General features: G+C 40.0%; 1 protein-coding gene across 4 annotated transcripts in view; it reads left to right on the top strand.

The window, feature by feature from the left end:
* PPP2R2B (protein phosphatase 2 regulatory subunit Bbeta) overlaps positions 1 to 27986 on the top strand; it is a 261285-nt gene that overhangs the window by 62690 nt on the left and 170609 nt on the right. The window contains exon 2 of one of the 4 annotated variants that reach the window (XM_043520668.1): positions 5676 to 5784. The exons of the other annotated variants lie outside the window; for them this stretch is intronic. The gene's annotated coding sequence lies outside the window, so the exon portion shown is untranslated. The remainder of the gene's footprint in view (positions 1 to 5675; positions 5785 to 27986) is intronic. 4 annotated transcript variants of the gene reach the window in all.

Here is a 27986-nt window from a genome sequence, read left to right as displayed (position 1 = left end):
TTTACTGCTATTTTTATCCATGCTAACTAGATTAAAGCTATCGTGGGTATGGCTACACGAGCTGCAAACACACCAACTGCAGGGTAGACATACCCTGAGTCTCAACTGCTAGACAGTAGGTTGTATGTATTCCCATTCATATGGATGTATTGGTAGAATATAATCATCTTTGTGATAATATTTAGCTGTTCCTCTTCAAAGCCCTGTGTAAACATTAACTTATCCTCGTGATAGCCCTGTGAGGTGGTAAGTATTACCACCTCCCTTTTACAGGTAGGAAGTTGAGGCACAGAAAGGTGAAAAGACTTCTCAGAGGTCACACTGGGGTGAGTGGGCAACAAAATGGCAGATGAAGTTCAAAGCTGATAAATACACAGTAATGCACATTGGAAAATATAATCCCAACTCTACATACTAAATGATGGGATCTAAATTAGCTGTTACCACTTCAGAAAGACATTTTGGCATCATCGTGGATAGTTCTCTGAAAACATCCGCTCAATGCGCAGCAGCAGTCAAAGGCTAACAAAGTGTTAGGAACCATTTTGAAAGGGATAAATAACCAGAGAAAATATCATAATGACACTATAAGGTATGTCCCCCCCGGGAATACTGTGTGAAGTTCTGATCATCCCATCTTAGAAAAGATACATTAGAATTGGAAAGGGTGCAGAAAAGGGCAACAAAAATTATTTAGGGTATGAAACAATGGAGACAGAAAAAGATTGGAACTTTTCAGCTTGGAAAAGAGACGATTAAAAGGGGATATGATAGAAGTCTATAAAATCATACATGGGGTGGAGAAAGTAAATAAGGAAGTGTTATTTACCCCTCACATAACACAAGAACCAGGGGGTCACCCAATGAAATTAATAGGCAGCAGGTTTAAAATAAACAAAAGGAAGTACTAGTTCACACAATGCACAGTCAACCCATAGAACTAATTTCCAGGGGATGCTGTGAAGGCCAAAACTATTACTGGGTACAAAAAAGAACTAGGTAAGTTTATGGAGGATAGATCCATCAATGGCTACTAGCCAAGATGATCAGGGATGGAACTTGATATTCTGGGTGTCCTAAACTTCTAATTGCCAGAAGCTGGGAGAGTACAACGGGATGGCTACTGTTGGAAGACAGAATATGAGGGTAGATGGACCATTGGTCTTACCCAGTGTGGCTGTTCTTATGGGGTTAAAATGTAAAAGTTTCCTGCTCCCAATCCTGTTCTGAGGCCTCCAGACTTCACATCTCTGTTTTTACAGTAAAAAAGAAAAGGAGTACTTGTGGCACCTTAGAGACTAACAAATTTATTTGAGCATAAGCTTTCGTGAGCGTCTGATGAAGTGAGCTGTAGCTCACAAAAGCTTATGCTCAAATAAATTTGTTAGTCTCTAAGGTGCCACAAGTACTCCTTTTCTTTTTGCGAATACAAACTAACACAGCTGCTACTCTGAAACCTGTTTTTACAGTGTTATGTTATAGGAGTGACACTTCCCTTGCTTTCCTGGAATTTAAATCTTTATGGAGTTATGTTCTTCTTCCTTTATTATTTGCTAAGATTTATACATTTATGAAGTTATCTATTTTCAGAGAAACAGGTGCTTTTAGTCAGGTCTTGGATGGCTTAAAATAGATTTTTTTAAAAAATACTTTGTTTTATAGCATTTTTTGGAGATGGAACCAAAGCAAAACTCTGAATCCCAACACCCCTGAATCTTGGAGAAATGTGGTTCATAATTCAAACTGTGTTTGAGGCCAACTCTGATATTTATTTAGCACTTGTAAGTCTGTGCATGTGATCTGATATTGACTACAGGCCTCAGATAACTTGTCTTATAGCATTTGTTTTTAAATATCTAAGAAGACTATTACTGTTCTCCATGCAAGGTGGCACTCTGATCCAGAAAGTTTTCAGAAAAGTTTGATTCCTAACTCCCATCTCCCTCCCATCTGCACAGAAATTGAAGCTTGTTCTCACTTTTTTTAAAAAATACAGTCTAGTTGCAGCGTTTACACTGACACATCTGAGGCCTGATTCTGCATTTCTGTCAGACCCCTTACTCAGGTTATATGCTTAATGAAGTGAAGGAGTGAATAAGGAGTGCAGGATAAGGAACATATTCTATTCCTGCTATCTGGTAAAAAAAACGTCTTAACTACTCTAATTCTCATGATTAATTTATTAGTTGTTGAGCACTGCTACTGAGCTTGGCATTGCACAATACATAAAGGAAAACAAGATCATGCCCTGAGATGTGTACAGTCTCGGGTCCCAAACCAGCCTGGTGCTGAGTGCCTTCAGCAAGGTATTGAGTACCCTCTACTTCCATTGAAGAGATTCCTACAGAGTATTCATTACCTTACAGGGCAGGTGCATCTCCTAGACAGACAGCAAAGTTCAGACACAAAACACACCCTGGGATAAAAGTTTCAAAAGTGCCTAACTGGCGTAGGATCCAAAATCCCATTTTCAAAAGGGATTTAGGCACCCAGCTGCATCTTTGCGCACCTTTTAAAAACTGGCCCTTTGGCACTTAGCAGCCTAAGTTGCTGAAATTCAGTGGGAGCCAGGCTCCTAAGTGCCTATGCCATTTTTCAGAGTAACAGCCGTGTTAGTCTGTATTTGCAAAAAGAAAAGGAGTACTTGTGGCACCTTAGAGACTAACCAATTTATTTGAGCATAAGCTTTCGTGAGCTACAGCTCACTTCATCGGATGCATACTGTGGAAAGTTTAGAAGATCTTATTATATACACACAAAGCATGAAAAAATACCTCCTCCCACCCCACTCTCCTGCTGGTAATAGCTTATCTAAAGTGATCACTCTCCTTACAATGTGTATCATAATCAAGTTGGGCCATTTCCAGCACAAATCCAGGTTTTCTCATCCCCCCCCCCCCCCCACACACAAACTCACTCTCCTGCTGGTAATAGCTTATGTAAAGTGACCACTCTCCTTACATTGTGTATGATAATCAAGGTGGGCCATTTCCAGCACAAATCCAGGGTTTAACAAGAACGTCTGGGGGGGTGGGGGGAGGGTAGGAAAAAACAAGGGGAAATAGGCTACCTTGCATAATGACTAAGCCACTCCCAGTCTCTATTCAAGCCTAAGTTAATTGTATCCAATTTGCAAATGAATTCCAATTCAGCAGTTTCTCACTGGAGTCTGGATTTGAAGTTTTTTTGTTGTAAAATAGCGACTTTCATGTCTGTAATCGCGTGACCAGAGAGATTGAAGTGTTCTCCGACTGGTTTATGAATGTTATAATTCTTGACATCTGATTTGTGTCCATTTTTGCCACTTTTGAAAATAGGACTAATGCTTCTAAGTCACAAAGGCCCTCTTGAAAATGTTCCCCCGGTGAGTAGAGGAAGGTACACTCTGAAAATAGTGCAGCTTTTGCCTTTTTCTAGCAGATGATCACTGAGAGCCTTCACGGAAGGATTGTGTTATAAATAGCGCTGGTCAGAAAATGTCAACAAAAGCAACATTTCAATGAAAAGTAGAAGCTAATTTATTCTAAAATGTCCACAAATTCTTCTTCTCCCCCTATTTTCCAACCAGCCTTAGTTTTCAGAAAGGAATTGAATAAAGAGCAGGTGGGCACCCTGTGCATGTTTGTCAGTCCTGCTGTAGTGATCTCCACCTGAGGGGAAGCCTGGCAGAAGGCATGAAGTCGGGCATGGTAGAAGACTTGACAAGAGTCTTGAGCAGAGCAAAAGGAGAGAGAGGCAGAGAGTGGAAAGGAATGAAAGCAGGTGTGGAGCAGCACCCTGTAATAGAGGGGCAGGAGTTCGAATCTGACATGGGAAGTGTTAGCCAGTGAAGGGATTTAGATAAGGGGATGTGACATGGTCTGACAGGTGCGAAGAGATGTTTTTTTATAGGTGGACTGGAGAAGAGTGAGACGATACATGGATGCCACCGATATATATTTTTCTTAGTGATCGCTTTAGTAGCTTTGCAGTTTCCCTTTGTCAGTGCTTTCTTTTCCTTACCGTTGCATGAGCGTGCGCACACCGACCCACCCACATAGGGTGGCTTTATTTCTCTTTAATCTGGTTTCTTAGTAACACGCCTGAAGTGGAAATTTCAGAACAAAACAAAATGACCATTAATAGCTTCAAAAGCAGATTTGATAAGAAGGTTTTCCTTTTATGTTCATCCAAATTCAGCCTCTGAATTCTACGTTTCTCAACTGAAAAGAAAGAATGAGAAAAATTCAGAAGCAGATGGCCACAATAATAATGCACTAAGTCCTGATTAAAAAACATCAAGGTGTGCTTTTGACCTGCTGCCTCATATTAAAAGATTTTTATTCCATTGAAACAGACTAATTGACTTGACTATTTAACTTAATAGCAGCTTAAGCTTCCATCCAGGGTCCAACATGTTAATCAGTGGAATAATTGGAAGAGAAAAAAATTAATCCAATTGATAAAAAAGAGGATCATTCATATTCAGCATTCATTAGTGAATCTCATTCTTTGAAATACAGAAATGCTTCTAGTCAGAGAGAGCTAAGAGCAAGAGGCACACAAGGTTTTGGTGCTTGGTGGAATGTTACTTGGTGTAAAAATAACAACAGACAGTCTCATCCCTGTGTAATGTTTCTTGTTTATATCATCACTGGCCTAGAAGCACTGAATGATAATCAGCCTTGACCATCATTCCGTTCAACTAAACAAGAGTGACTTCTGAAACCTGCCCATCAAGGTCACATAGACTTCAGAGAGATTTGCTGTAACGGGTGTGTTTTCCCAGAATGCTTTGGGCAGATCAGGCTATGGGAAAGGGTAGTAAAGGAATTTGTGGGGAAGAGGAATAGTTTTTTTAAAATATATTTTTATAGGAGAGATACACAGAAACAAAGCAAAAAACCTAGATGTGAACAACCCCCAAACTCTGCGGGCTCTGGATGCAGATCTGAACTTGGCAGCTATTTTGCAACCTGAGCCTTGGGAGCCAACCACGGGTGTTTAATTGCTGTGTAGACATACCCTAATGGGCTATAGTGAGGGTGAATCAAACTTGCTGTCTGAACACCCCCCAAACTTTGTAGAATTTGGATGAGAATCCAAACTTCTCTAACTCCCATCTCCTATTTATATATATTTACAGAAAGCAAATACACACACTTTTTTGATCTCTCTCTCTCTCTCTCTTTCTCTCTCTCTCTCTCACACACACATACACACACGCACACACACAAGTCTAATGAATCGCCCATAGATGTGGCAGGTTACAGTCCTTTATGTGTTAGTCTGCAAATCAAATCTATACCTTTGCCCTTTAATGCTGACTCTGCAATTTTGCAAGGGCAGTTGTCCTTGAGAGCGAAGACGTTGCAGGGTGTCAGTGCATAACATCAGTTTCCAAGTTGCCTGAACACAGGAGCCATAAACCTCACACAACATCAAATTTTATGTGTATGAAATGAAGAAAGAATGTTTCTGATAGACTGCCATGGCTGTAATATTCCAGGGTTGGAGCAAAACATTCATTTTTTCCCCTTTTAATTTTGATCTCTTAAGCTTGGGAGGATGGGAATAAAGCATTGCGACCGTCTTACCATATTCTACCAGGAATCATTACATGTTATGGTGCACAGATAGATCTAGAGTAGGCTTTTATTTACCTGACTTATGATTGAGTCCCTTTTTCTTATCAGGAATGGTAAGGTTGACTAGAAAGGCCAAGAGGGAGGAAGTGTGGCTAGTGGTTGGATCAAGGTGATCAAGATTCATAGGTGCCTATGTTCTGAGTCTGTGTGTTCTTGGGTAAGTTACTTAACCCCTCTCCTTCTATCCATCTGTAATAACATTGATGTGCCTTACAGAGGTGTTGGGTAGCTTCATTTATTAATATTTGTACATTATTTTAAGACTTTTAAACCCTCAGATTAAAGGTGCTATGAAAATGCAATTTTTTTATTTGCATGCACAGTTGCTCACTTGAACTGAGTGATCATGGTGATTGTACATACCAGTTAGACACGCAGTTGTACATACATTCTGCATGCCCAATAGTGTTCTACAATTATTTGAAAAACAGCTCAAATACTGCTTGTCCAGAAACATACTCATTGATTAATTACTCTAAAGGTAAGCGTGTTTCCTCTTTTTAAATGTTCAATAATCATTCAAAACATGACAAGAATAAAATCAATTTTGTTTATCAAATTGGATTAAACTAACTGGATTCCCATATGGACACAAGGAATTGGATTTACTGTTGTTTTACATAATATCTGCTACACTGGTGTCTTTTGGTTGTAGTGGTGACATTTTAGAAATACAATATTATGCTTTGGCCATAAAGGATAAAAAAGAAAGATAAAATGTTAATGATCACATCACTATATTTAAATCTAGCCTCCTGAAGCTTGAGAGTCGCACTTTCCCCCACTGTTCTTGCAATGCATACAGTACAGGAGAAGGGATTGAGAATGATAGATATAGGCGTGTGTGGCATGAGCATGTGCAGCCCATGTGGTAAAATGGGTTGTTGTTTGATTCATGATTTAGTTGGGGCTATTAGATTTTCTTCCCTAAGGCATTTTATAATTTGTTTAACAGAACGCAGCCATTTGTCTTGTTTGCTGACTGCTTAACAGATGGATTTGTGATTTTGGTAATTACTATATGAACGTTAATAAGACGTGATATCTTTTATTAATTAATACTTTTCAAGGTTTGTTTTTTCCAAATGACATGAGCTAGACTTATATCTAAATATTAGTGACATACAAATATTGGTTTTATAGAATTCGCATTTTGAGAAGTCATGTAAACTTTTGGCCTTCTTCGAGTAGCTTCTTTGTCCTCAGACTCTCTCTAGAAATTATAGCCCAGAACTGTAATGATACCATTTGGTTTTTATATTTTGTACTTTAAACAAAGTTTGGTCTGTTCAGTTCAATAACCTCTAAAGGTGGGTCAATGCCATAAGAACCTTATTTTGCAAATTTCTCTTCTGTAAGAAATGTGCTTTAACCATCCTTGTAGCCCTTCGGCATTCACTTTCTGGGTGAAATTCACCCACGTGCAAAGATCCAGCTCAAGGCCTGAGCACCACTTACATCCCACTTAAGCCCTCATAAGATATTTATATTGCATCTTTCAGTCTGGAGGATTCCAACAAGACTTTACAAGCTTAAATGGATAAGAAAGCTGTATACTATACATAGGAATCACTTCATCGGCTGTTGAAATAAAGCCACTAGTGGGCATTAGTGCAGTTAAGGATGAGAATTTACTGTAGCGTTTGCAGTTCAATCTGTAAAGGCAAGAGTTCTGCCACGATAGCATGCTGGGAAAATGGTGTGGAGTTTCTGAGGCTTGGAACGCCACTGCAGAGGAAAAATTATGGGCCTCATTCTCCCCCCAACGTAGAAGTGGGACTTAGTTCATAGACCTTCCACTGGCGCTCTGTATGGTGGTGAATTTCACTCCTTGTGAACATTTGAAAAGCAAGCCTGCCTGGTACCTGACTTCACAGACAGTCTGAGCACCACTTACATCCCACTTAAGCCCTCATAAGATATTTATATTGCATCTTTCAGTCTGGAGGATTCCAACAAGACTTTACAAGCTTAAATGGATAAGAAAGCTGTATACTATACATAGGAATCACTTCATCGGCTGTTGAAATAAAGCCACTAGTGGGAATTAGTGCAGTTAAGGATGAGAATTTACAGTAGCGTTTCCAGTTCAATCTGTAAAGGCAAGAGTTCTGCCACGATAGCATGCTGGGAAAATGGTGTGGAGTTTCTGAGGCTTGGAACGCCACTGCAGAGGAAATACTATGGGCCTCATTCTCCCCCCAACGTAGAAGTGGGACTTAGTTCATAGACCTTCCACTGGCCCTCTGTATGGTGGTGAATTTCACTCCTTGTGAACATTTGAAAAGCAAGCCTGCCTGGTACCTGACTTCACAGACAGTAAACTACAAAGTATATGCAGGGGTGTGGATGGAAACCACTTGTCTCATTTGCCCAGAGGAGTATTCCACTGGAAGTGATTGCAAGCTCATCCAATCAGGGAACAGAAACAAATACCATACTTGCTTTGTCACAGTTGTGCAGTACAAGCCAAAAATTGAATTTTGAGTTTCAGGTGCTCACAAAGACCTCTTCATGATCAAGCCATAGAAAGAAAATAATATGAAAGTGAATTCAACAAATAAATCTGATGAAGTAACCATCAGCTCACTGCCATTTTATGAAGACAAGAGGCTACATTTGCTGACTATATTATTTATTGTGAGCTATTTACTTGGCTCAAACCACACTATTTTTTTAATTTAAAAAAGTGAGACAGTTTAAGCAGATTATGCTCCCATAGGTTTATTAAAGCCAAGAGTAATGGAAATACAAATCCAGATTCTGCACTCCATTAAACTAGATTTACATGACTAGAGTACCAGTGTGATTACATCAGTGTAAAACTCAGATATTGGAGGGGGGAAAAATCACATAAATGTTTAGCACCAACATCTGTTCATTTGAAAATCTGCACTGGAAAGTACATTGTTCATGATTCACTATGTGCCATTCTCCTGTTTTAAGAGTTCCAGTTGTGGAGCAGAAACAATACCACATGACTCTGGGACCTCCCAGCCAACATGCATAATAAATGATGAATAGCTGAAGCAAAACACTACTTGACCTTCCTGAGTACTGAAAACCATTCACCTAAACTATTCAGCTAATACTTACAAGCAGTGGACATTTTTGAAGATAATCAGAATCTCTTCATGAACAATTTGCTAACCAAGAAAGGATCTTAACCTATAATGAATATTCCTTTTTATGAAATAGTTCACCCCGTGCCCAAACTTAACATACACTTTCTTTAGTGACTGAAAGCTTAGAAAACCAAACACAAAAATAGCCTGAAAAATTCTTTATGAAAAAACTTAACTTTAAATGTTGGTGACAATATGTAGATGTTGGTGTGATGTGAATTTCACCCATAATTACATATACAGTAGAACCTCAGAGTTACGAACACCAGAGTTATGAATTGACCAATCAACCACAAAGCTAATTTGGAACAGGAAGTACACAATCAGGCAGCAGCAGAGACCAAAAAGATAAAAAAGCAAATATAGTATAGTACTGTGTTAAACATAAACTACTAAAAAAAAAAGAGAGAAAGTTTAAAAAAAAGTATGACAAGGTAAGGAAACTGTTTCTGGACTTGTTTCATTTAAATTAAGATGGTTAAAAGCAGCATTTTTCTTCTGCATAGTAAAGTTTCAAAGCTGTATTAAGTCAATATTCAGTTGTAAACTTTTGCATGTTTTGTTTAGAGTTACAAATGCCCTTTCCTGAGATGTTCATAACTCTGGGGTTTTACCGTAGTACTCGAAACAGAAGCCTAAGGCTACTTTCCTTTCAAGTACATTCCTTTTCTTGTTTCTTTACTCATCCACCTTGTTTGGCAGTGAATTCACTCACATGTTAAACAATATGGTCATAATTCTTCGTGACAGTTCAGTCATTCTCATAATAATTAGAACACTGTAGCCTTTCTGTACCAAAGAGGCAGGCGGAACTATGATTAGTTGTGATTTTCCGTACAAAAATAGCTTAATGAATAACACATGCATTAAGATAAGCAAATGAAAGGTACGTGAGGCTATGCTGACTTTCCAATGTTTGACTGTCAATGTCTGTCTTTAAATCATTGCAGTGCCAGACCCCTTTTTCTCTCTAGCAAAACAGCTATGGAAAACCCTTGCTAGCAGCAAGCAGAACTGTAGTGAACATTTACGGGTTAGTAATGCATCACTGAAAATGTACAAGGTCCTTTGAGTTTTGAAATAATTAGATAGCTAATAACTGCTTTAAAAAATGCAAGAGGCTCTCAAGGTTATCATGCTTTCAATATTGTCCAACAGTTCAATGGTGTCTGATAATGCAACAGATCTTGTCTTATCCTAGAACTATATTACACTGAAAATGTATGCCACTCTAAACAACCTAACTTGTGGGTTTGTATGTGCTACTGAAACTTCCCCATTCCTAAATGATCAAAATAAACATCTTACATTTGGCTGAGATGACAATAGCATGTGTTTGATAACAGTCTAACAGAAAAATATGTTTAAAACTAATCAAGCTTTGGTGATCTCACACCAGATCTATGCCAATATAATCTGTTATGTTTGTGGATTTACTCTGGTTAACATTGTAAGTACAGGATCAGGACCTTTATCTCTATTATAAAATTTCACAGAGGATTGTGCTCCATCTTAACTTTGATAGAGAGCAAGTGAAACTTTTGCCTAATACTGTGTGACTCTTCTGCCAGTTGGTTAACAGCAGCAAAAGGGCTGGGTTTAATATATCTAGGGTCTCTCCTGACAAATAACAGGGAGTACTCCTTTCAGTGGTTGTTCTATCATTGCTACTGTATTTTTACCTTCTTTTAAGTGAGTACCCATGACAAGCCATTTTTGCTCCGTCTTTGCAAGTACCACCAGTGATTTGCTGTCATACATTAAAGTTCCCATTGGTATTTTAGGTGGTTGGTTTTTTTTGTTCTCTATTTTCTTATAGGCTGCTGCACACAGTGAATGGGTCCTCAAAGTGTTCCAGTATTGCTCCCCTGCTCATTGTTTGTAGTAGTTAGAGAGAACTGGACTTGGTCCCTATCAACACAGACACATCAGGAACAGCTGCATTACTCACTAAACAGAACCTTAGATTCCCCAATTTTCTGAAAAAAGAAAAGGAGTACTTGTGGCACCTTAGAGACTAACAAATTTATTTGAGCATAAGCTTTCTTGAGCTACAGCTCACTTCATCTCATGAAAGCTTGTGCTCAAATAAATTTGCTAGTCTCTAAGGTGCCACGCGTACTCCTTTTCTTTTTGCGGATACAGACTAACACGGCTGCTACTCTGAAACCAATTTTCTGAATCACTCTTATTTCAATGAGTGGATCCAGTGTAAATGTTGGGACATTCGCTACAAGATGAGTTTTCCCCCTGTGTGGTTAGGAAGGTTCATGACTTAAAATCATATAAACTGAATGAAGAAATGGAAAAAAAAACACTAAGAAAAAAGTTCCAATGTTTTATAATCATTCATATTTATTGTATATATTAATGGAGTATGTTACTCAGTAACTTATGTTACTCAGTAACTCTGCTGCTTTCATAGTATATTGTAAATCATATTTTATATATAGGTCCATTTCACAGGATGAGTGTCAGGACCACTGCACTTCAGTCATTCATAAGAGCTACCTCCCACTGGTTGTAATCATTTAAAGGTACACCACCCCAAATCATATTTGTCTGAAAATGTTGTACTAGTTGTTATTACAAGGAATGCTTAAGATTATCATCACTGAATAAAGTTGGAGACTATTCCCTCTATTTTTTCAGGGTTTTGTTGTTGTTGTTGACTTATTTTTACTTGGTGCGGTTGACAGCACTCTGTCACACACTGGAAATTTTAGTCAATCGTTTAAAAAATCAAGTGACCTATCCCCAGTTGTCCTTATCCTGAAAGCTATTTTTGAGATCCCATCCTTCCAATGGTTGGGAAACCTTCTTAAACTAATCCTAATGTAGGTCAAGATTGCTGCCCAACCCGTTACGCAGAATCATTTTCTTAAGGGAATTAATCCTAGTCTTTGTGGTTTCAATTTCCTAAAGATGGCAAAACTGTATCAGAGTATTCTCCTCACTCCTCCTTCCAGATGAGACTTGGACAAGCAGAATAATTTAAATATAATAATCCTAGAGCAATGTTTGCAATGTGGTAAAATCTGCCATGCTCATATTATGAAATGTGGGCAGTTTCGCTTTAATTTATAGCAGGATTTCATTACTTTTTGATGGAGTTATGCCTCTAGTTAGATTAAATGAAGAAAATGGAGTAGTTAAGGACCAAAATGGTTTAGCTGCACTTGTGTCTCACCTTAGCATAAATTCCCTTGCACAAAATCCATCTCAGGGCTTATAACAAAACCCAATGTATACAGCAGTGGGCTTAGCTAAAGCAAATGCTAGATGGGCATTTTAACTGATGATGTCACAGTACTAAATGTGTCGGAGAGGAACAGCTTATTCAGTACAAATAAACTATATGACAAATGTAGCTTTTTTCTATTCATGAAGCAATCTTGATTTCCGTATTTGTTACTTGTTATTCATATAGCTGAAGAGCTAATGGATAAACACATATTAGCCTATGGTTGTTTACAAAGTGTTCGCTTTATTTTTGGTGTGTGATTGGTCACCTGTGTTAGATGGTATTGCTTCTGCTCCCTCACTGGATGACCTGAAATATTTGAAATGGAAGAATAATGAATAACAAATAGCACATACTCTTGTGCATGCACAAATACTCCTTTGTATGCATTCGCATGTGAACTGAACAGCTGTTCGCCATGCATGCATATGAACAAACACTATGCACAAATGTTTGTGAATAGATGCAGTTAAAAGGGCACAAATATGGCTGAAACAAGCAATTATTTGGAATATAAATGGATGTTCATGAAGATACTTTTTACAGTACTTGACCAACTCTAATGTGTGTCTAAATACAAACTTTCTGTCTCTACATTAGGGCCTAATCCAATTTACACAGAAGTCAATGGGAGTTGGCTCAGACATTAGATTCCAGAAGCGCCATGGTTATTTTCTTCAACAGCTAAAAATAAATCAACTGGGAAATCCAAGAAACAAAAATGTTGCCTCTTTTCATCCTGTGCCCAGTTGATTTAGCTGTTCAGTCTTAGTTTTCCTATATTGGTTGTCTCATGGATGTTGTCCCTGTATCATCTTTCACCCTGTTTGTCCCACATACCAAGTTTCTCTGCAATAGACTGTAAGTGCTTTGGGGCAAGGAGCCAGTATTTATGTGTTACAAAGTGCCATGTACATTTGCTATGCTATATAATTAGTATTACTAGTCTCTAGAAGACCCTATGCGTTCGTGTTTCTTAACTGTACCCTAATAGAAAGAGCATTCCAGACCTGGAGTCACAAACAGCAGTAATCAATTTTTGACATTCTACCATTTTGTACTGAGGGAGCTGAGCAAAAAAATTTAAAAAGCCAAAATGCGTCATTAGAGGTAGTATTTACAATGACAGTGTTCAAGGAAAAAAACATGTTCCTTAGTATAAGCTATGCTCAACTAGTTCAAATGCATTGACGTGGTAGCATCTGGTCTTGCTGTTTAGAAATGGGAAATCCTATTTACTGTATAAGTATTTAAGCTAATTACTGCTCTGATGTAAGGGGACGTGTGACAAGGAGTTCACATTATACCCTTTAAAGGGCATTAAAGTGTTTTATCCACAAGAAATTTTCTATGCTTCATTCTGTTGATTTGTGGGCACTCTGTTTTCTGCAACACACTGAGTAGATATAATATACACAAAACTAGAACCTTGTGGTTATATCTTCTATGCAATAATTTCTCTAATGTAAAAAATGACTCCTCATATGCTTTTGCTGGAGATGTTTTGTTTTATTTGCACTGACATCCCATATTTGTGGGATCTGTTATATTACAATAAATGGTTTACTGTAAAAAAAGACTAATTTGGACTTTAAAAGTTGAATCTATAATCAAACTACTGCATCTCCTAGTTACACAAGAACTTTATCGTTTCTAGATATAAAAGGGTCGTATAAAGGATTATACTTCTGTTGCAACACCTACCAAAGAAATTAAAGAGGCAGGTGTGACGTTGCACTCTATATGTTTTATGGATATATGCTTATGAGTGTGAATATGATTGTAACTGGAATATGCTTTATGCAAAAGATCTCTTGTAAGGTATCATAACAAAGGTTATAACCCACTGAATATATTCCTCCTATCTGTATGCATGTATCATTCTTGTATCTGAAGTCAGAAATATGAAGTGTAACTCTGAGGTCCTGTTGTAATTATGCAAAGTGTGGGTCATTAATGGTGGTTTAGAATCTTGATGGCTCCCATTGACTAGGACAATTGGTTGTAAATGGTTTATTTACCTGCAAATCTTCCTGTATATGTGTGGGCCAACCCAGGAAGAATGGAGACTAGGGGTCTAACAGTGACATGTGACCATGTCATCTGATAATGAAATCCATCTTAAATCTGGTACTTTTCCATTTAGAAGGAGGGGTAGGGACCCAGAGAGACAAAAGATCCCTGCCTTGTTCCAAAGCTATAAAAGGGGTGGAGCAGGACAAAGGGGGCTCCCAGTCATGGGAGAACCCCTGCTTACCACCTGAGATGTCTGCTGGAACTAACAAGGACTGTACCGGGGAAAGGATTGGGCCCAGACTAGGAAGGAGTCTAGTCTGTGAAAGAAGCTTATTGGAACATCTCTGAGGGTGAGATATTACCTCTAATCAGTTTCTTAATGTATTAGGCTTAGACTTGCCTGTTTTTGCTTTATTTTGCTTGGTGACTAACTTTGTTCTGTCTGTTATTACTTGAAACCACTTAAATCCTACTTTTTATACTTAATAAAATCAGTTTTGTTTATTAATAAACCCAGACTAAGTGATTAATACCTGGGGGAGCAAACAGCTGTGCATATCTCTCTATCAGTGTTATAGAGGGCGGACAATTTATGAATTTACCCTGTATACGCTTTATTTATTTGAGATTTATTTGAGGTTTGGATCCCATTGGGAACTGGGTGTCTGGGTGCTGAAGATAGGTAACCCGCTGAGCTGTTTTCAGTTAAGTCTGCAGCTTTGGGGGCATAGATCAGACCATGGGTCTGTGTTGCAGCAGGCTAGTGTGTCTGACTCAACAAGACAGGGTTCTGGAAGTCCCAAGTTGGCAGGGAAAACGGGCTCAGAGGTAATTTCAGCACATCAGGTTACCATCCCAAGGGGTCTCTGTGACCGAACCTGTCAGAGCAGGACTCAGATTTTTTAGGGGATTTGTTCTCCTACAGTCACAACACTAACCATAACATCATAATAATGGAACCTATTGGTATGTAGGATAGTGAGAATTTCAGGAGAGCAGCAAAAGAGCTTGTGAGCCAAATACTCCTCTCAATGGAGAATTGCTCTTGAGTTGCACAAATATAAGCAAGAATAAAATTAGGCTCGAGACTCTTCAGCTAATACAGTAAATTAGTTGGATCTGTGGCAGCTGCTCTCTAAGCTATGAGAGGATACTGAGTCTGATTTTGATGTCACATCAAGTTTCTGTTGACTTCAGATGAGTTACTTCTGATTTATGCCACTGTAAGTGAGATCAGAATCAGGCCTGTTATTCACCATCATTGTTTTGGTCACAGCTAAAATGCCAAAGGGGGTGAGGGAATGTAATGATTGGAAACAGCATGAACGTAAGTGGTCCAAGCATATTTGTTTATTGAGTGGCATCTTATCAAGTCAAATCAGAGGAAACACTAAATGGGCTTTATTGCCCTTCCTTTTAAACCCAGACCATGACGGAGAAGAGGATGGAATTCTGCTACACACCCACACAGCTTTCTTGCATTGACATGTGTGTACCCAGTATATAGAGTCATCTATACAGTCAAGTGACAGAACTTAAATGAGCAAAATCCATTCACCTTGGTGTTAGAAGAGTGTATTCATGTGTTACATGTACAAAGTTGCACACACACAAATGGTGGCTGGTCAGGGGCTCTTGTGAAGATCAAGCTGTTTTTTATTATAGTTACTAGGTGCTATGGAAATATTAAGAATAATAATAAATAGTAGTAGCACTTAGCTCATATATTAATGGGTTTCATCTCTAGTACTCAAAGTTCCACATAAGAGAGATGAACACTCATTTCCATGTAGCGGTAAGAACATAATAAATGTACTACATGAGGTTAGGGATAAACATAATCTTGAAAAAAAATAAAGAAATATGAAAGTGAAAAATAATAAAAAGAGTTTATACATGTGATTCTAACAGACCAACAAAGCAGCTTTTAAGGTGGTGGCTACTGCATAAAACAATGCATCATGTAACAAAGCAAAGTTCCAGCTAAGAAAAAAAAATATGGGCAAAATTAACACAGGAGGGGACAGCTAGCCTGAATAATAAATTATATGAAAGAAGCTATTTGTTCTCAGACTGTATTGGAGAATGTATGGTAGTGAATGAGCAGAAACTAAGAGAGGCATGCAGAAGTGTCACAGAACGCTGGTCAGTCTAATTGAAAATAAACTCTCCAAGAATAAGGACCCACTGAGCCAGAATAGTGGTGAGTCCGTAGTGATGCTCATTATTGGTGTGCTGTTAATCATACGCAACTTGAACTGGTAACAGTAATAATATGCAGCAAGTGTGAACATGAAGTAGATCTATTTATCATGTGACCTGTGGGAGGTAGAAGCCTGTAACTACTTTGCATTCAATGAACTGATTCTTTCCCTTTCTGTCTCAGGGTCCTGACCCTTATTCTCTTTCTGTGAAGAGGGAGTGCGGTTACTTAACCTTTTTATATGACTTGACTTCCTAAGTTTTCCTCACCTTGGGCTTAATCCTGTGGTTTACATGATTAGGGTTCACATGATTGGGGCCCTTATACTTGAGGGTTTTGGCTTCCCACTTTTCCTCATTTAGTTTTCCCATGGTCCAAACTGCTAAAGACAAGTCGTAGTTTCAAACAACGACATTAACAAAGTCATGGCCAGGGTTTCCAGTGTACTGTGTGAGAATCAGACACACAAGGGCACAGCTTCAAAGCAGCATATAGGGAAGTCATGGTAGGCTCAGAAATCCTATTAATAAATAATAGGATTTGTGTGCACACAAACCATTCCACCCGAACACATTTTACCTACTTTGCACCATCCACTGCTGAATCAGGAGGGAATGCTTACTATTGGCTAAGGCAAGAGATTGAGAGTGGGTTCTGTTTCCAACCTTTTACTCACTCCATGAATCTGAGCGCAAGTCACTTATTCTCTATTTTCCTTGGTTTATCCGTCTGCACAGTGAGGATAATAATTATCTGATTCACTGGGGATCAGTAACCTTCCATAAAGAGCTTTGAGATCTTCTGATCCTATGGAAAATGAAAGGTATTAATGTAACTATTTGTCTTGGATCTGGATGCCAGGTCTTTGGCTTTTCCAGACTAGACTATTGCAGTATGCTCTACCTGGGGGTTACACCTGAAGAGAAACCAGGAGCTACCGCCACTGCAGAAAGCAGCTGTTTGCTTGGTAGTGACTACTGTACTGACCCCATATATGTTTTTAGGTGCCATTTGAAGGTACTGACTTGGATTTATAAAATCCCAGTGGTTTGGTTCCAGTGATCCGAAAGGCTGCATCTCGCTTCATGTTCCCCTGCTGCCTCTGAAGTCTGCTGGTGTGCTCAGGCGAACAGTCACACCCTATAACCACTGGTTACTGATGGCCAAGCATTTTCCATGTAGGGCCTTCAACTCCTGATTTATCCTCCCATCAGAGACTGTGTTTGTTAACCTTTATGGCAGGGCCTATCTCTGCTGTCTGTTTACTTTCAGGAATGTCTTTTATCCTTTATTCTGGTGCAAGTAATGTATGTTTTCTTACATAATGCACATGCACCCTGAGATGCAACGTTGGCTGCATTTTAGAAATTAAAGGGCCAACAGATCTTTAATGACCACAAGTGTTCAGGACCTCATCTGAAAGACAGGACCTTCAGCAACACATTGCCCCTAACATCATATTGGATACATCTGCACAGCACCGCAGAGGTGTAACGTCTAGCTCAGGAAGACTTATGCGCACCAGTTCTGCTGGAGCAAACAACTAAAAATAGCAGTGTGGCCCTAATGGCACAGAAAGCAGCTTGGGTTGTCTACCCAAGTACTTAATCAGGGGATTATTGTGCAGGATTGTACTCAGGCAGCTAGTCCGAGCCGCTACCTGTGCCACTAAGGCCATGCTACCATTTTTAGGCGCTAGTTTGAGCAGAGCTAGCGCATGTCTGTCTACCCAAGCTAGGAATCGCACCTCCCAGCTACTGTGTAGATGAACCCTCTGGGGCATTAACATACCCAATCCTTCTCTGTTGGAAGTCAGTGGCAAATCTATTGACTTTGACAGATGGAAGACTGGATTCTAGATTAACTCTGGTTCAGAGACAAGAGTCACCTAGTGCCTCACAGATACCATCTTCTACAGCACCTACAGAGGTTTCCCAGAAAAAACACGGGCCTGGTCCAGAGATGCTTAGATTATGAGATCTGATGGCTATTACTGTCAAAATAAGCATTTTATTTTTTGTTCTCTAGTTAGCATATGTCTTTCAGCAGTTATTTAGCATAGGGGTCTTTATCCCTTAAATAATGGCCAGCCATCCAGCACCTGGATTGGCTGACAACAATTACATGTAGGATAATAGGAGTATAATTAGCCTATTTTTTGCTGCTTAATTAGGTTCTCAGATTTGAAGTACTCTCTCTCTTGGAATCTGCAAGCAGGGAGATTCTGAGCACAGTTATAAATGCATTTTGGAAGTTGACACAATACTAGAAATGGGATGAGATCTTCAAGTGCTTTTCCTCCCAGTATGACATGACCTTCACCCAGACTGAAAATTAGGTCCCAACGTTCATTCCAGTGGGACAGCTGAGTAAACTCCATGCCATGTTAGTACTTGTCTTCCCCAGCTGCGTGGCAATGGCCTCTCACTCAAGGCATGCTCTCGTGAGCCTAAGTTATGCAAACCTGGTTAAAATAAACTAGGGTGGTTAGCACTGGCATTGTGCCTTTCATTTGTGAAGTTTGCAGGCTCTCCCAGGGAGAAAGTCATCCCTGTTATAAAAACATACATACATTCAGCTAAATCTTCAGAACTACAGTAGCATTGGAAAAGTCAATATTGGTTTGAAATGATTGAACCACTTTATGAAATAATGATTGCTGCAATGTCATTAATTCTAATTAATTTACATATGCATTAAAGTCCACTGTCACAAAAGACCTTATTTCTCTTTCAAGCATATGAAATTAAATATGTTTTCCTGTTGTGATTTCATACACACATAGTTAATACCTCTCCCCAATACAACCTGCTCACCACCGTATGTCAAGTTTATTACAGATCATGTGTAACTCACCATAGTGGCACCAAGTCCATTGGTTCAAAGAAATAGGTGAACTTGCTGGGATATCTAATATCTATTTGTTTCTGTGAACTGCAGCTCACAGTAGTGCCAGGAAACCACCCAGCAGTTCAGTCTTCAAAGAGCTATCTATCACTCTTTCCTTCTGATGGAGCAGCACTGGAAAAGTACTAAGGACCAAGGACCTGCTCCTGCTCTCATGGGAATTTTGCCATGACTTGAACTGGAGCAGAATAGGCCCCTAGAGAGTCTAAACTGATTTAACCTAAATCTTCCTGCCCACTTCCTATGCATGTTATATCAATTTACCACCCTGTAGATTTTCTCACTTGGATGCCTAGCCACTTACCAACACAACATACACCTCTTCCCTTACACATCACCTCCAAATTTGGGCTTCAGGCTCTGATTTCAATGAAAGGATTTCCATATATTTTCCACATGTGCGGATCTCCTACTTGGTAATATAATCGACTGGTATTTAATAGAAGTGGCTATATTGTAACTTAAACCAATATTGGCAAATACAATTCTGAAGATTCTCCAGTAAGTTCAAGTATTAAAAAAATCTTGCTCTCCTTCAAATACCTCCCTTAAAACTCACTTCTGCTGGGATGCCTACACAAAACAGCAGTTAACTCGGGTGGTCAGAATGCTGTGACAATTGCTTAGCACATTGTTCATTATCATCTAATGCAGAAGTCCCCAAACTGTGGGGCATGCCCTCTTAGGAGGGCGCGGAGGAACCTTTGGGGGACCCTGGGCCAACTCCCACCGGGGGCAGGGAGGGAGTGCCACCCAGCTCCGCTCCTGGCCCTGTGCCTGGGGACCTGGCTGCCGGCCCCATGCCCAGGGCTCTGCACTTGGTGCCCTGGCTGCCGGCCTTCCCCGCCACAGTCTTGGTCCCCTTATGCCTGTCTGCATTCCCCCCCCCTTCCCGAACCTGTGGACCCTCTCCTAGCCCCAGCTTTGCGGGGGAAGGGAAGGGCAGAGTGTGCAGGAGGGGGAAGGGGGGCAAGAGGTAAAAAGTTTCGGGACCACTCATCTGATGACTGCCTTGTGCGTCTCTGGTCTGTTTATTGTACCCACCTGTTGTCTCGCATCTGCTACTTAGATTGTAAGCTCTTCTAGCAGGAACCAACTTTTGTGTTTCATACAGGACCTAGTACAGATGGGCTCTGATCCTTGGCTGTGACTCTGAGGCATTTCTGCAGTACTCCTACTAATGCAGTACTAATAATAATTAATAAAACTTCATACCTTTCCCCCTGTTACCTATTAGACCAAATCATCAACATATCTTAACAAGTTGATTTTCCCACCAAAGGTTAGAAGATGAGGCTGTGTAAATGATAGCCCCTCTCAGAATACATAGTGTAGGGTGGGAACAAAGAGATTTGCTTAAAAGAAATGAAATAATCTAATAATAGATATTGAACTTCCAACTGCAAATGACTTAACCAGACTGCAAGGAGCTATCACATTTTCAGAGATTGCTTTAGTCAAATGGAGGAAATTAACATAAAGAATAGAATATTAGTATAGTGTTAAATGAAAAGTGTATATAGGCAGCAAGAGGAAAATTAATAAAAACCAAGTTTAGAATATTTTTCTCATCTAGTGATACATTTAGAAGTTTAAAAAATGAGGCTAGCAATCTAACCTATACCAGTAATTATGAAAATGGATCTAGTGCTCACGGATGTGAAGGTAAAAATAAATTAGCTGGAAGAAGTTCTTCATCTGAGTTTTTATGATAAGAATAAAATTGGAGGTTTGATTGAATTATTATTAATATGCTCTTTAGGTCCCCTAGAAACCAGTGCATAGGGGCTCTTAGAACTATTCTAATTGAAGCAAAAAGTCAGTGAAGTGGAAAGTGCCCTGACTCTTCAAGATATGTCAAAGTATGTAACATGGTAGACACGTGGGGGTTTGGAGAACAGTGACAACTACAGGATGACCTTTAGTGAATTTAATCTGCAAATGGGTTCCTGCGTAGGACAGCTAATGCTTTTAGTTATTGTAAAGGCTTGTTCCTGGCTTTTAGAGAGCTGAGAATAAATGAATTCAGCAGAGCAGCACTATGAACGTTGCATAACAAACAGGTGGATTGTGGAAGTATTTAAATTATATGCTGAGAAAATTTGCAGGATTTATGATTGTACAAATATAAGTAATGCACAATGGGGAGAACAATACGTCCATTCAATAAAGGAAAAAGGTGTTGACACTCATTGAAATTAGAATAATTGGGAGACGGAGAAAAAGCTGCTGAAGAGAAAATGATGGTTTGTTGTTGATTTGCGTTTATTTAGCAATATTCTCAACAATTCCAGGGGTTTGTTAAACATTTGGCTAAACATTTGCTTTCAATTGCAACTTGTGATTTTAGGTCTGAGTGTGAGAGGAAAAATTGTAAATCATAAAATTTGCAGGGGAAAACAGCTGGATTTTTTTTAAGAACATGGGGTGCACAGTCTAGTCTCCCCATTTTACAGATGGGAAAGCTGCGGTACAGAAAGGTGCATTGACTTGCCCAAAGTCATCAGAAGACCAGATCCAGGATTTGAACTAAGGTCTCCTAACTCCTAATCCAGTACTGTATCCTCTAGGCCACACTACCTTCTCATATAGTTTGAGTTATAAGTGACACATGTAAAAAGATTTTGCTTTTCAATATGTGATTTATGTGTTATACCCTTTAGAGTTTTGCAGGCCAGCATTTTACAGCAGTATTCCAGTCATATATTTGTGTACTTTGGTACTAAAAATGGGGCCAGGTTCTACTCTCAGTAGCACTCAGGTAAATCTGGAGTAACTATGGATTTAGCCTAGTGTAACTATGAGCAGAATCTAGCCTGAAATATGCTGAAGTCGCCTAATTTAAAACTAACTGTCTGAGCATACACAGCAACTTGTTTTCAGCAACAATTTGACAAGGATTTTTGGTAGGTGAACTTTCTGCATATGGCTCTGTGAGACATTACACCTCCAATGGAATGTTTATGGCCTGTCAGGTCACTAATCCCCATGTCAATGAATGCCCTATGACATGACAAGCTGATCAATCTCTGAAATGATATGTGCATAACTAAGCTCCTGAGTTGGCCTGGGCACAATTTTATACTGTTTTGCATCAACCATTCCGCTACATTGTGACAAAAATCCACCGAGGAAACCATGGAATGAAGAATCTAAGAATTCACCTTTCCCTAACGAGGTCATGACATTACACAGAGGGAGCTATTGCGCTAGCTTGCCAATCGTGTTCATCTTAAAGGGATCCACACACCCGTTCAAAAGGCATGATACAATGGCTTTGAATAGACTGTCCTGTCAATGAGCCCTGTATGCAGGAGTCCTTTAGCCCTCATTAACAGATACTATCTTTTGCACTTCCACTGAACCAAGCATCTTCAAAGAAACTAGTGCAATCTCAGCTGAATAATGAAGAATATAGAATTTTGTACACTTCCAATGAGATTTTAATTATGATACTATAATCAGGAAAGGCAATCAAACTGCAGCAAACCCGTGTGTTACAATGATATCCAATGTCTTTCTCCATTCACTGCACATTCATGGTGCCTCTTCGATCACAGTAATAACAATGCTCACCATTCACATAGCACTTTATTAGCCAGATAGATTCTCTCCTGCATCAAAGCCGTGCTTGGAGTTGGCAAGAGGGGTGAGCATCACGCCTCCCTGATCCTCAGGGGTGGCCCCGACCATTTAGCATTGCTGTTGGCACCTGTAAATTGCACCACTGATGTAAAGTGCACATCAGTGGAGGATTGGAATAATGGAGCAGAGCTCTGCTGTGTCCCCTCTCAACTCCTGACACACCTGAATGTCCGGAGGAGGGATGGGATCAGAGGGACAGACCCAGAGCCGACGCATGTGCCCAGCAAAGAGTGCCCCTCTGAATTTGTGGTACTGGGAACTTGTGGCCAGATTATATCCCCTTTATGCCACTTGGAGAATGGAGAATCTGGCTCAATGGAGAATCTGGCTTTATATGTTCAGAATCCGTTATAACAATTAATTAATCCTCACTACATCTGGGGGTGGTGAGTGGGAAGGTGTTATTGTCTCAATTTTACAGACAAAGATTAAGTGTCCTGTCTAAGAGACGGGATTAGAATTTGGGGCCTCCTGACTTCCATCTTGATGCTCATTCCTTCAAACTGATTCCCAAGACACAGATCCCTTGCATGATGAAAATGTCTTGTACATCGAAGTAATAATAATAATTTGCACTTCTACTGTTTTTAGTTATTTAAGTGGGGATTGGAGGAGTTGGGAGAATTTTCCTGCTTCTGATGGGTTTCTTCCCTGTCTGTAGCTACTACTAAATCAGTGCCAGGGTTTACTTTTTCCCTGGATCATAAAGAATATTCTGAAGAATTGTTTTGCCTTTGGACTGCACCAGATGGCATGTACAGTACATGACATGTACTTCCAAACATATGTTCAGAAGAGAATAATCCAAAACTCCCTGATAAGAACACCGTAAATAACTCATTTTCAACTCTGGTGGCATTCCACGGAAGATCTCAGAGCATTTTACACACATTAATGCTCACAGCAAGAAACCAGTGAGGGTTGGAACTATTAATATCCTCATTTTACTTGAAAGGAAACTGAGGCACCAAGGAGTTAAGTGACTTACTTATTTGAGTACATACTCAATGGCAGAACTGGGAATAGAATCCAGTAGTCGTCAGTCTCCTACTCTAGCCACTAGATCACTTATAATTCATCTCCTGTCTATATTACTTATTTATTTAGTTGTGTTGTGGTAGTGACTAGGAGCCCTAATCATGGACCAGGACCCCATTGTGCTAGGTGTTGGACTAATAATAATATAATACATTAAATAATAATGTATCACATCCAATCCATTGTGCTGGACACTGTATGAAAAATATAAATATGAATAAAAAGTCCCTGTCCCAAAGGGTTTACAATCTAACCACAAGAATCTAACCACTTTAACACTAATATAGCATTGTGCTGGAAGAGATAATGGGTCTGATTCTGCACTTTCACCATTTTTACACTGGCCAAACTCCATTTGCTTCAGTGCAGGTTACATGTAATTTACAGCCCTGTAAGTGAGAGGAGACTCCAGTCCCCTTGGGGCTCAGCATTAAAGACAAATACCAGACTCTAATTTACTATTGATACTGGCACCAAAATGATTACAGTCAGGTCTCCTTAGGCATGTAAATGGTGGCCTGAAAAACTATAACACAACTGTTGATCCATTACATGCATCCTTTGTGCCCACTGCAATAATAGGGCACAGTACTTGCAATGATGAAAATGTCCTGCTCTCCATAGCAGGACATTAAAACTATTAAAACTTCAGGTCATTGTCTTCTTCGCCACTTCCCCTCATGACTGTATGCCTGGCCGTTGTGCAAATTGGTCTTTCTAAGGTCTGCTGATATCTGGTCCATGGACTGAGTCTTTGGCCTGCTCTTGGGTCATCTTCCATCCATGATAACTGCAAGGGCCATCCTACTGATATAGCTACCCGGTCTCTGCTGGACATATCCATACCAACGTAGTCTAACCTCCCTCAACTTGTCTTCTGTTGGGGCAACTCATATTAGGTCCCTCATAACCTCATTTTGCTGCCTAACCATCTGACCATCTCAACATCTTCATTTCCATAGTGGAGAGCACATGGATGTCTTTTCTTGGGGCTGGCCAAGTCTCTGTTCCGTACATTAGAATGGTGTCAAATTACATTTTATACACTCTATTCAAACTTCAGGTATATGAAAATATATATCAATATTCTTCTCCTCTTTTGATGGCAGTAACAAGGTCCAGATGCCCAGCTACGGAAGTTATTTTTCCGTCACTGGCACTCTCATTTGACTTGCACAGAAGCAGGGTGAACTTAACTGACCAGTTGTCCATTTAGTAACCACTAAAGTAAATTCATGTTGCATTTTATTGCCATTATATCTGCTATTTATTCTGGGATATATTATGATTTTTAAGCAATAGCCTTCAGTAGGAGTCAGGGTGTTTGTGTGGGGGGGGGGGGGGGGGGGGAGAGGTCAGGCAGCAAAAGGGAGCCCCCAGGATCATTTTGGCTCATTCAGCAAAATTGTCTGGGTGGGGAGCAGATGCTGGGATAAGAGCAGCACCCCTTTAAAAGGTTGCAGTATGTGCTAACCCTACCCGTACTGCTCCACTTGTCTCTTCAGAAGGCAGGAGCGGTCATGTCCCTTTCTCATATCCTCTTTGTGGTGTCTAGCATTGGTGTCAGTGCAAAATATCTCATGGCAGGAATACAAGGACACAGCCTGTGGATGCACAAATGGAAGGGAAACTTCTGCATTCTCTCTTCCTTCCCCAAAAATGCCCTCACAGGCCTAGTCAAAATCTAGGTAAAATTCTGGCTGGTGCTTGCCATGGGCACCTCCCAGAAAACCCATACCAAGGGGAGCCAGGCGATTGTCTGTCCTGATCTTGGCTCCCCAGCAATTTCTGTCAAAGGGAGGCTTAAGGCTTTGGATAAAGCCTCAAACCTTCAGAGGCTCTGCTCTATGTGATCTCTTGTGAACTGTACTCATAAGCAACCCTGCAATAGCACACCTCTGTGCATAGTCCATCTTTCATGAGAAACGCTATGACAACAAACCACATTATACATATGGGACAGAGAAAAAAACATTCTGATCATTACTATTCATTATTTGTACTGGGGAAGTGTCTAGGCACTGTGCAAATTCAGAACAAAATAGACAGTATCTGCCGCAAGGACCTTACAATAAGGGGAGAGGTTCCATTTTCAAGTTTCCAAGGGATTATGGCTACCATAGTGATTTTAACAAGAACTTGTAAAGTCCCATCTGATTAGAAGATAGTGGCTGGACATGAACTTTAATATAAAACCCCACGTGTAGGTATTAAACGTATCAAAATTCTGTGCCTATTTGATTGTCAAACTGAATTCGGTGCTGGCAACCTCAAGTATCCAAAAATCATGAGTCAGCCCCCCCCAAAATCGTGAGACTGGCTTAAAAATCATGAGCTTTAAATATAATAATAATAGACTAGAGATTGTTTTTATTTACCTTCTGGATTATGAACCTTTAAGATGCAATTGAGTCAGATTCTCAGGCTCTTCTCTGCAACCAGGAGGGTTAGAAGCTTTCATTTTCTAAATGAAAGCTGAGATTTGCATATATTTACATGACTCTGGAAACTAAGGCGTTAAGAAATACACCAACGATCATGGGACTCATGATAAAATCTTGAGAATAGGCAGCTGGATCTATGCAGAGAACAGAAAAGCCACTTTGTGAAGTATTTGGAGGGGTTTGAAATCTGGTTTTGTTTTTAATTGGAATGAAACTCAAAATTTTTCAAATTCTCTGTAAAGGAAAAGTCTGAATTTTGTTTTTATTTCCGATTCATTGAAGTGTTTTGTTTTGACAAAATCCTATTGAGATGTTGTGTTTCAATTTGACTCTTATTTTATAGTACAAAATAAAAAAATTGAATCAAAAAGTAATTTCAAATTGAAAAATCAAAATGTTTCATTCCAAAAATGTTGAAATGGGATGTTTTGACACTCTTGGAATATTTTCTCCCTGTCCCGCTCCTCACCCCATATTTTCTTCAAAATAAAATGTTCGTTAAATCATGATTTTGCAAAGAATTTAGATTTTGATAGAACTGCATTTTTAGACAGTAAATGGTTCGGTCAAAGTTTTTCTGACCAGCTCCATTGGCAACTGTGAACTCTGGGTACAAAAATTTTTTACTACACTGCCTTTTATAACCCAGTGTACCTACAACTCTTACAGAACAACACTCCCATCCCCTTTAATTGAAATCATTGGAGCTTTGAACAGGCACATGGGTCTTCCCACATGGATGTGATTGCAGGATAGGAGGTTTCCTGTGTATGTAAGCTGACTTACGTTAACACTGGCCCTTATTGCTCTTTTCCTCATTGTCCCTCTCCCACGGCTGTTGTCCTACTGTTTGTTTTACCCACAGTTGAATTTTGTCTTAAACTAGACTCTGAGCTCTTTCAGGCAGGGACTGTCACTCTACGTTGTCTTTGTATGGCACTCTGAGGGGGTGGACTAGGCCCAGAGTCCCCCTGCTGGAGGCTTCAGAGTCCTGGCACACTAGTCCTAGGAAAGGAGCAATGGAGAGGTCCTCCAAACAGGCTAGAGTGGTTGCAAGGGAAGCAGCCAATCAGAGAGGCTGCAGGGAGTGGCTAATCAGGGCCCAGAAGGGCCCTATTAAAAGGAGCTGCAGCAGCAGGGACAGGCAGTTTCTTGCTGGAGTGAGAGGAGTACAAGTGGTACTCCTGGTTGGCCAAAGGGAACGGTAGCACAATGGACAGCTCAGTGCTAGTAGGGACTGGGGGAGTGAGGAAGAGCACCTGGCTGGGTCTGAACTTAGAAGGGCCCTGAGCAAAGGTGGTGGTGAAGGCTGGGGCTGTGAGGAAGTGGCTCATAGAACTGAAGGAAGTTGTCCTAGAGGGACACAGCAGCATGTGGCTGCTATTCTTAGGATCCCTGGGCTGGGATCTGGAGTAGTGGGTGGGTCTGGGTCCCTCCATAGGCTATTGGGAAAGTGGGCCTACAATTGGACAGCAATAACCCTCTAGAAGGGGATCTGAACTGTCAAGAGGCCCAGCTGGAGAGGGGAAAAAACATAGGCTCCATGGAAGAAGCCCTGGGGGTTTGGCCTGAAATCAAGGCCAGAACTGTTTAAAGACCACAGACACACTCTGACCAGAAGAGGGCGCTCATGAGAGGTGGGTGCCATGCTGTTACTGGATCTAGCAAAATGCTCCCCTTTATGTGAATTATCAGTTCTAGAATGGCAATGAATAGCTTTAAGTAGCGTACAGTGTC

The sequence above is a fragment of the Chelonia mydas genome, chromosome 8 (assembly GCF_015237465.2).
Source record: "Chelonia mydas isolate rCheMyd1 chromosome 8, rCheMyd1.pri.v2, whole genome shotgun sequence".
Lineage (NCBI taxonomy): Eukaryota > Metazoa > Chordata > Testudines > Cheloniidae > Chelonia > Chelonia mydas.
The sequence above is the reverse complement of the archived record's forward strand: the minus strand, read 5'-3'. Positions and strand labels throughout refer to the sequence as shown.